The sequence below is a fragment of the Chenopodium quinoa genome, unplaced genomic scaffold (assembly GCF_001683475.1).
Source record: "Chenopodium quinoa cultivar QQ74 unplaced genomic scaffold, ASM168347v1, whole genome shotgun sequence".
Taxonomy (NCBI): domain Eukaryota; kingdom Viridiplantae; phylum Streptophyta; class Magnoliopsida; order Caryophyllales; family Amaranthaceae; genus Chenopodium; species Chenopodium quinoa.
This window is the reverse complement of record NW_018743783.1, coordinates 50,463-58,120: the sequence shown is the minus strand read 5'-3', so window position 1 is coordinate 58,120 and position 7,658 is coordinate 50,463. Positions and strand designations below refer to the sequence as shown.

Here is a 7,658-nt window from a genome sequence, read left to right as displayed (position 1 = left end):
CTTTATAAAAATTTGAAAATTTATTTTACACATGAAATCTTGAAAATATAGAAATCTTTATCACTACATAAATTATATAGAAAGTTAGTAGACTTTAAACCCAAAAATTTCTCAATTCAATGTAATTAAAGACTCCAAAAACAATAACCAAAAATCTGAAAATTTATTCTTGCAATTAAACTTTAAAGTTTCAAACTTTATAATCATAAAATAACCACAACCTTTGTTTAATGAAATTAAAGACCTGAAACACATGAAATCAATACAATTTAAACCCAAGATTAAAACTTTAATAATCTGAAAATTTATTTTAAATATTAAACCTTCATTAAAAATCAAAAACTGCCCGAAAATCATATTTAGAGGCTGAATTTGGCCACGAGAGTGTGGTACCCACTACCAAACGTGATTAAAACGTTGTTTACACACGAAAAACACTATTTTATTGTAAAAATCGGACGAGTTAGAATCTAAACGTGATAAAAAAAAATTAAGAACGGAGATCAGAAGTTGATTACAGAAAACTGAAAATTTGTTTTTGAATTAAACATCATCATGGTCATAGTAAATTACAATATAATCATGCTTTAATTATATAACTTGTTAAGAAACATAGTTTAAAACCCCAAAACATGAAAACTAACATTCTAATTTTATGAACAAAATTTCTGAAATTTTAAAGTGTATAATAAGATTCATAAAACTCATAATTTAAGATAAATTATCACATGATTAAACCATTAATATCAATTAACAATATCATAAAAATAATTATCAAAACAATGAAGGATTAGGGGAAAAATAAGAAGGAAGGGAGAAGGAAAAAGAGAAGAAGAAGAACAGCACGGGGGTTGCTGGAGGTGTGCTGGGCGGCGCGGCAGCAGGCGGACGCCGGTGGTGGTAGTGCTCGGTGGCTGGTGTAGCAGCAGCGTTTTTTTTTTTTTGTTGATCGTGAAATAGGAGGAACAAGAAGGAAGGCAGTAGAAGCATGCAACACTTAAATGTGAGATTTTTGGAGTGAAAAGGTGGAAAATTTTAGGTGGGTTTAAATAATAAGAAGTGCGGTTTTGAGTTTCCTAGTTCTAATAAAACTAGGATTGTTACTTGGGCTTAAAGTGAGTGGGTTTTAATAAAAGAATAGGCTTAGTAATTAATGAGTTGGGCTTGCATAATAATTCATGATTAAAATATCGGTAGTGAAATAATTTTATTAACTTTATAAACATTAAATTTATTTGCTTAAATCATAGTAAAATAAACTATGTAAATAAATAATCATAATTAAATATTCACATAATATGTTAAAATATAATTTTAAATTTCACAAAATTACGGGGGATTACACTCAAGATGTTGTCTCATTAAAAACCTTACAAGGAAAACCCAATGTGGGACAAAACCGTGGTCAAGGAAAATAGAGTGCAGTGCGTACTTTCTCCTCCTGATGAATACATAACATGAGATCTTCTAGAGCAATAAATCCAATGTGGTCGTATTTCCTCATATGTAGCATAATACCATTCCTTGATCTTCGGTCCTCCTAAATTGAATTTGCTCCTTCAAGTCTTCACGTGAATATGTGAAATGTCTTCAATTCTCCATACTTGCGATTATAATACATGTGTTTATCTCTACATCATGCCAACACATCTGTTTAAAATTGCTTGAAACATTGCCTTCTTCCGGAGGTCATATCAAGTATAGTAAAACTAAGATCAATATTTGATCAAAGATTAATTAATAATGATTTGATGGCAACACGTGATATCATCATATTATCAATGTTGTTGTTCTATCTTATGTGAATTAGTAATTAAATAGTTTAATTATGGTTCTTTCGGGCCATTATAAAACATTCTCATGCATAACTACTTGTTATTATTTAGACGTTTTATAATCTACACGATATTTCTCTTGCGAATACAAATAGTAACTTTCACTAACTCTCACATGCTCAAACTTCAAGTTGAGATGTCAATGATTTAGTCACATAGACTTTTCAGAAGTTTGATAATAATTGTAATATTAAAATATGAATATTTCTCTTGCGAATACAATTAGTAACTTTCACTAACTCTCACATGCTCAAACTTCAAGTTGAGATGTCAATGATTTAGTCACATAGACTTTTCAGAAGTTTGATAATAATTGTAATATTAAAATATAAAATTTGTAGGGCTGGATATTTAAATATGTCATATATAAGTTCTTTGGGAACTTTTCTTACATGTTATTAGATCGACGTCATATATAATTGTATCACAATTATAAGCCCAGCCACTGGAATATAAATATCTCTTTCTAATTTTCCATCAAAGTTGTAAATTCGTCTTACTATACTATCTTGACAAAAATTCAAATATAACACAATTATTGCATAGAAACTAGTGCATGCAATATGAGATATAAAAATCATGATAAGATGTTAAGAAAAATATACAATGAGTAATGCAACTAACAACTTCCTACGCATGCAATAAGTAATCCATTAACCTATAGCTCACACATGCACATGAACATAAGACTCAAAGTAATGCAAGACACTATACAATGTGGATTTAAAAATCCATATTCCATGGACTTCTGGTCCATGATAAACTTTTGATGATTATCATTATGTCGACATCAAAATAGACATATATTTTAGATCCCTTATTCACTAGTCCATTCTATCATGCATATGCGTATTATTTATCGGTTCCATCATATACTGGTATCATCATATAATTCCTCAAGATACAATTTTAATTTGCATGCTATTTTGACAATGATATCTGAATATATTTCTCATTGGTACCATCATAAATTTTCTTACATCATAGGCCATCTATTGTAATAATTCAGATATCTATACCACTTTTGGGGTATTTCATACACTATGGTATTTATATACTATTACACTATTAAAAATGTTAACTGCACTATCTTGCCATATATCATATCTTTATTTTGGACATATCTTTGTTTTGGAACCGATCATACAACTTACACTTCAGGTGTAGTGATTCAAGTATAATTGGCAAGATTTTATCTTAATATATACACATAATATGACCAAAATGTATCTTCAACGCTATGCGACATGAGTCATAACTGAATACAAATCAAATCATAGATGTGCAACATATATTGATAATATATTGACAAAAGTTGGCATATAACTTTTCAAACTACCTTTATGGGGATCATCAATTTTATTTTATTTATTTATTTTTTTTTTGATTTTTTTCCAACTTTTGCTAATTCTTCTTCCCCTAAGTTGGTAAAATATCACATTTATAGGGGCGTCTAATTCTATACCAACTTAGCGTTAAAATTCATTTCATTCGGAGGATCACAATCAAAATTTAACTCTTATAAGATTTGTATTAAACAAGTTTTATCTCTTTTGGAGAATAATTCAATGAAGAATCATTTCTTTATTAACTTTACATTGCATGTGTATTTATTATTACATTTTCCATAATATGTTCTCTTCTAGAGATCAATGTCAATGGGGAGACATGTGTGGTGCAGTTGTACGTCACTACAACAAAATAAAGCAAAGGTAACAGTGAAAAATCATTTGCCTATTAATAAAAAAGTGTTGCCTTGTAGCTAAGGCAACACATATGAAGTGTAGTTTATGCCCCCGTTGTCAATTTATAAGGCAACACATTTTAGTTCAAAGGCAACAGTTTTTAAAGTCAAGGTATAACGATACCTAAGGCAACACTTTTACAAAGGCAACAACTGAAAATTGTTACCACCTTAGGAGAATTAAAAATTATAACCTTATGTCATAATATGTAACAACCTTTTCACTTGTTTTATATGCTAGTAATAATGCAAAAGTGTTGCCAAATAGCTTAAGGGCAACAGCTTAGAATTATTACTTATTCAGTACGAATCAAACAAACTAAAATGAATTGACTACTTTTTTTTTTTTAATATAATTATTGCAAGTAATAAGATGCCTTTCAAAAATTTAATGATATACATACACTAGTATATGCAAATAAAATATTAAAATTTAATTTATTAAATGACTGTAATGTTTACATCACAACAGTAATATAATTAGTAGCATGTGTACCAAAAAAAAAAAGTTAATACACATTAGAATAGCAACAAGGTAACAAGCAACTAGCAACTGAGCATAGCAGCAACAGAAACAACGAGCGGCAACACCAGTAATGACGAGCACCAACAGCAACCAGCAGCTGCATCAACAAAGAACTTGTGCACATAAGGTAAGGGAATATCAATTTAAGAAACTCTGTTGCTTTGTAGATAGAACATAACCAATGGATGAAAGAGTATACCAAGAAGACTTAGAAGCCAATTGTTATGCGGTTGTGTATTTATGCAGCCAAATACTCAACTTATTTATGCTGCTCAACTACGTACCAAAGCTAGTCTTGAGGAGCCCAAATAAGATTGACTTTAGGCTATCAGCTTCAGCTCGCCAAAAAGTTTCTAATAGGTTCTTGAATCTAGCTGTTCCAAAAGTGGTACCTATTAACAATGGAAACAAGTTAACGCAACTCATGGAGGGATATCAACAGTAATTTTTAGTCAATAACACACAGCTTGGATTGCAACAAGAGCAAGAGCTTTAGGTTTTGAGATGGTTTGATCTATTTTACTCATTAAACCAACAGTTCTCGTTCCTACAAGAAAATAATGATAATAATAAAAAATGAGAACCATATAACAAGCATGTACCAACACAAAAGGCAAGTGTATAATGGAATAAGTCTTAATTTTCTCAACCCTAAGCTATGTAAATAATTTTTTTCCCATAAGCAAATTTCAACCAATGGGAACTAAATTTAATAAAATTAGACGGTATAACATTATTTAATTAATTATCAGCAAAAAAGTCTCTCAACAACTTTTAATTAAACCACGACAGAAAAAATGAACCAAAATGAACATCTACCAATCAACTCCCACGTACACACTATTTTACCTCAATCACATAATCAAAGAAAAAGAGCCAAGGTAATCAAAGGACTAGGCTTTCACTCTAGTTAAAGTTATAACATCAACTTTTGGAACTTAAGTTGCACCTCCAATTGTAATCAAATCTGAAAAAATTTAAAAGGAAATAAGGGAAGGCAAAGGGATATCAACATCATCAACTTGTTTGGACAGGAAGAATAATATCAACAACTTTGTTTAGAACTAGGAGTTGACCTGCCACCTTCAACTTAAGAATAAAGTTGAGATTTGTCATTGATTTCTATATGGGACTCATCAACAACTCAAACAACACTTGTTCAGGTAATCGATTAAAATGTCATCTACATTATATTCTTCAGATAATGTAGCTCCAATTTGATCATCCCCCTATTGCTATCATTTGAATCTCCCATTTCTCGCTAACTTAGCAACAAGAAAAAAAATGGAAAAAAAAAAGAGCAACTAAAGCAATAATCATCTTGGAACTGCAATAGTAAACTAATAAATGAAATTTTTAATTTTTTTTTTCCCTTTTTTTTTTTTTTTTTTTTTTTTGTATACATTGCATAATGCCTTTGATTTTTAGCACAAGCCAGGAAGAGGCCCAAGGTAATTGTCAACACAAGAATTAAAAATAAACTTATGTATCAAAGTTATTGTCAACACAAGAACTAAAAATAAACTTAAGTATCAAAGTAATTGTCAAGTGTCAACACAATAACTAAAAAAAAACTAATGTATCAAAGCAAACGACAACCCATAAGTATTTCACATAACATAAAGCTTGAATTAACCCCACTTTAACAATTCTTCTAGGATTCTTGTTGGACCAACATCGAATTTACCCAATCATAAACCATGAAAAATCAGACAAGTGAGACTTTTAATAGCTAAACCAATACTAGCAAAAATTTCAATACGTACCACAAAGAGGTCTTATGGTACACATTTTATACTAATCAAACGACATGTAATACCTCCATAGTTATAATAATTAACCTACAAAGGCTATACAGTTATCAGAATTAGACACAACCAGAAAAGTCGAATTCCTTGTCGAGTGTCGACCACTCCATAGTACAATTTAATAATATAAAGCCGAAGTCTATTTATATTGAATAAATATAAACCTTGGATTTATATTATCAAAGAGCTTCACTTGTCCCTAAATGCATATATTGATGACATTTCCACGAATACAAGTATACAACGATAATAAAAATTTATTATAGGCTTATTATATATAGTATCTTACTTGTAAAATAAACTAACACTTTACATGCATGGATCCTCCACTAAACAACACGCTTAATTTCAATTAGCTATAACAAATTCAGACCCTACAATACATAACCCTCCATTTACAATGAGTTTCATGATTTCTATATCAATTCAACCAACAAAATGACATAATGCTCCTCATTGGTTCAAAATGTTACCAAACTAATTGAAATCCAAACATTTTTCAATAAATCTAACAACTAATTCGACTAATCACTTCAAAAAACTAAATTTAAAACTAATTCAACCATACATAAGCTATATAATCAATTAATCTAACGACTAGATAATATAAACTAAATATTGAAAAAAGTAGAATGAATATGGATGAAACATTGGAAATTTGAAAATTAAAAAACTGACTTTATTGTGAAAGGCGTGAAACTGACAAACTGAGATATGGTTTGAGCCTTTTTTTCCCAATTTCCCCCAAATACCTCCTGATATCAACCCTAATTTCCCAATTTCATTTCAAATCATCGAATTTCACTTCGATTCTTCATCATTTTTAATGTTCAATTCATAATATTCTGTTGGTTGTAATTACTTTTTCTGATGTGGAGAGAGGGACGAAGAGGATTATATTTGGTCGGCGGCAAATGTCGGTGAGAGGTCATTTGAAGATTAAAGATACAAACTAGGTAAAAATCATTGAAACCCTAACCTTGCTCAATTGTTGAAATGGAAGAGATAAAGAAGGAGTTGACTTACTTAAGTGGAATTCTACAGCGATGGAGAAGGGAAGTCGCCGATCTTCAATGGAGGCAGCATGGGCGCGGAGTCAGTGGCGATGGAGGGGAAATCAGTGTAGCGGTTATACATGGTAGATGATTAGTGAGAACTGAGAAGTGGGGGAGGGAATTTGGGACTTGGATTTTTTGTAAAATTAACGTGCCTCTAATTATGTTGTTTTAATACGGAGTATAACTATACATTACAAGGACTAATATTTTTATAAAATTAGTGCATTTCTTAAGTCTTTAATTTTTATTTTTTCTACTACGAGTAGTGAGTAGTAACTAGTGATTAGTGATATGTACTCATTCGCATTGCACCAAACAAAACTAAAAATTTAAGCTTAATTTTATAACATAAATTTAATGTATTAGAAGCAAATCATATATAAGGAAAAATTAAAAAAAAATAAAAAATTATCGTGCATCTTATTATGGGTTTTACTTTATTTTATTCTAATTATAGGGGTCGAGATTTTTATAAAACTAATGCATTTCTTTGGTGTCTTTTAAAATATTTCTACTAATAACTACTGATATATTCTTGTATTGTTGGCGTTATTGCACTGGAAAAAAATAAAGCATATTTGTATAAAAAAATTAAGTGTTTATTAGAAGTAGATCATATTTCAAATATATTCGATCTCTAACTTGTATTATATTTAAAATTATACTTTGTATCAATCAGTGCTTATG

At 29.9% G+C, this 7,658-nt stretch overlaps 1 long non-coding RNA gene across 1 annotated transcript; it reads right to left on the bottom strand.

The window, feature by feature from the left end:
- Positions 1-3,981: 3,981 nt before the first annotated feature.
- Positions 3,982-7,277, bottom strand: LOC110684787. Its single transcript, XR_002503821.1, has 3 exons — positions 6,940-7,277; positions 4,305-4,497; positions 3,982-4,202 (listed from the first exon to the last, which is right to left on the bottom strand). It is a non-coding gene; the product is annotated as an uncharacterized LOC110684787 (long non-coding RNA).
- Between the last annotated feature and the right edge of the window lie 381 nt (positions 7,278-7,658).